A 3,250-nucleotide genomic window follows, 5' to 3' on the forward strand; every position below is an offset into this window, starting at 1 on the left:
CTCTCCTGATTAGGTGTTGAATAATGTTTGGTTATGTTTGTTAGATGTTTATTCTGTCCTTATTAGGTGTTGAGCTGTGTGTGGTTATGTTTGTTAGATGTTTATTGTCTGGCATAACCACACACAGTTCAACACCTAATCAACACAGTTCAACACCTAATCACCAGACAATAAACATCTAACAAAAATAAACATCTAACAAACATAACCACACACAGTTCAACACCTAATCAACAGACAATAAACACCTAACAAACATAACCACCAACACCTAATCAGCAGACCTCTCCTGATTAGGTGTTGAATAATGTTTGGTTATGTTTGTTAGATGTTTATTCTGTCCTTATTAGGTGTTGAGCTGTGTGTGGTTATGTTTGTTAGATGTTTATTGTCTGGGCTGATTAGGTGTTGAATAATGTTTGGTTATGTTTGTTAGATATTTATTCAGCCCTCATTAGGTGCTGAACCATGTGTGGTTATATATGTATTCAGCTTTTATTAGGTGTTTATTCTTTTATAGTTAGCCTTAATTACAGACTTATTTTGTTAGCATTAAATACAATTTGCTGTTTATTGAACATGGGTTATATTTTAAATCAGTTATAGTTTCATATTTGTCCAGCCACAATTAATTATGTATTAATGTAAATACCAAGCTAATTACACCTTGTTTAAACTAGTTGTGACTTGTTGCTACTGAAGCATATTCGTTCAGTAGAACTGAAACATTTTTGTCACATGCACATGTATATTTCTCACATGGAAATACAAATATATTGTTAAATTGTTTCTGTATGGTAGTTAATAGTAAAACATCCAAAAGCTTGAAATCTAACTTGCATATAGGCTTTTGATAAAAGTGTTTTCCTGTTTAAGTGACTGGTATTAGGTTTTTCTCTATTCTTAATTGAAACAAAATTAATCTAATCTAGTCAAAAGCCGAAACTTTATTATAATCCACCTGAGAATATTTAACTGACGTGCGATTTCAGATTACATGCCTTTGCCAAAATGGAACTCGTCAGGTATTTTCTTTAGAAGAAGAAGAGTGGCTACTAACTTGTATTAAAAGTCCTCATTTTTTCCTACCCGGTGAATACTGCATACAGGATTGGGAATCTCAGGATTTGGTTATAGTCCAGGCTTACGTGCTGAGGGAAGGAATAATTTTTCTGCTTACGGGTAAGTTCTTTCCAAATATATGGTGTGAGTATGTAGATCAGTGCATTTGTTTTAGTTAAACGTAACAAGCATATATTCAAGTGTTCATAGCCCTAGGACTTTCGAAAGGTGGGCCTTTCTTCATCAGGGGCAAACTGGGAATTGCAAGAGAGAGAGAGAAGTATGGAGTTCTATAACAAGTCAGTTGAAATCAAGCGTGCTAATGAAGAAAGAATGGCTTCAAGTATCATTGTTGGATAAATAAATTACAGCGAAGAATAGTTATTGAAGCCTAATTGAAAAGAAGTTAAAATGTTGTACTTTCTTCAGTAGTAACCTACCTAAAATGTTAAACCTGATAAGATCATTGAACCATTTATTTTCATCTCACTTAATTATTTAGATGTATATTCATTGCATTTCAATTTTCTGCCCACATAACTTTTTTTTTCCTTCCAGCTGACCACCTGCTGTGCATTTCTTTAGATGGACAGACTTATAGAGTGTACAAAACAACGGAAGCTCTACGTAGTTACGTTGTTTGTGTAGCTCTGAACGGGTGTTTATTAGCCCTAGGAACGGAGAAAGGAAGTGTTCATTTTTACAAAGTCAGACAGTCAGAGGATATTTTACAGTTAAACTTAAGTAAACCAGACTGTTCTGTAAACCTGAGTGAAGCATCGATCATTGCAATAAATCTTTCTGTTGATTCCTTAGTCCCTCTAGCTGTTGCCACAACAACAGAAACAATATACAATATTAGATGGTTTTTACCAAACCACAGTAACACTGACAAAGATATTGATGATATGGACATGAGTTGTGTATTAAAAACAAAGTTTTATAAAAGCTAGCTAAATCAGTTAAAGAATATCACAAAACATTGTAATTAGTGTCTCGTTAGGTATGTTCTTTTATAACAAAAGAAGCAAGAAAATGTCTTTACAACATAAAAGAGTTTCGTTGAAGGTATTGTTTTGTATGAAGATATTATTAGCATTTCTATTAAAGTATGTATCACTTGAAAATTGAGTTACTAATATTATTTCCATTCTAAAAGTGAGTTTAAAAGCAAGTCATGAAACTTGAACTTAATTATTCGCAAGATGTAAAAAAAAATAATGTGTTTATAGGTCAGTACAGAATTTGATTAAAATATAAACATTTCAAAAGTTCTGTCTAAATGGCGACGAAACCGATTGGTTTACTTGGCAAAAGTTTTCAGTTTTTAACTTTTAATGTTGAATCTAGATTTGTTTAAACCAAGATAATTCTGATGTTTTAAGTATATTTTTACTTTCTGGCATTGTCTAATATCTTGAAATCTAAACAAAAGTATTAGAACTATGGTTTCTCTAAACATTTTAGGCTCACAGGTTGAGATATGTATGTAAGTACCAATACAACTAATGTGTTACAAGTATGATGTATGTAAGTAATAATACAGCTACTGTGTTACAAGTATGATGTATGTATGTATGTACTAATACAACTAATGTGTTACAAGTATGATGTATGTAAGTAATAATACAGCTAATGTGTTCCAAGTATGATGTATGTAAGTAATAATACAATTAATGTGTTACAAGTATGATGTATGTAAGTACTAATATAACTAATGTGTTACAAGTATGATGTATGTAAGTAATAATACAGCTAATGTGTTACAAGTATGATGTATGTAAGTACTAATACAACTAATGTGTTACATGTATGATGTATGTAAGTAATAATACAACTAATGTGTTACAAGTATGATGTATGTATGTACTACTACAACTAATGTGTTACAAGTATGATGTATGTAAGTACTTATACAACTAATGTGTTACAAGTATGATGTAAGTACTTATACAACTAATGTGTTACAATATGATGTATGTATGTACTACTACAACTAATGTGTTACAAGTATGATGTATGTAAGTACTAATACAACTAATGTGTTACAAGTATGATGTATGTACTTATACAACTAATGTGTTACAAGTATGATGTATGTATGTACTACTACAACTAATGTGTTACAAGTATGATGTATGTAAGCACTAATACAACTAATGTGTTACAAGTATGATGTATGTACTAA

At 31.2% G+C, this 3,250-nt stretch overlaps 1 long non-coding RNA gene across 1 annotated transcript; it reads left to right on the forward strand.

Annotated features, from left to right (window-relative positions):
- Positions 1–290: 290 nt before the first annotated feature.
- Positions 291–1,871, forward strand: LOC106473178. Its single transcript, XR_002613603.1, has 2 exons — positions 291–1,182; positions 1,621–1,871. It is a non-coding gene; the product is annotated as an uncharacterized LOC106473178 (long non-coding RNA).
- The last annotated feature ends 1,379 nt before the right edge of the window (positions 1,872–3,250 follow it).

The sequence above is a fragment of the Limulus polyphemus genome, unplaced genomic scaffold (genome assembly GCF_000517525.1).
Source record: "Limulus polyphemus unplaced genomic scaffold, Limulus_polyphemus-2.1.2 Scaffold5950, whole genome shotgun sequence".
Lineage (NCBI taxonomy): Eukaryota > Metazoa > Arthropoda > Merostomata > Xiphosura > Limulidae > Limulus > Limulus polyphemus.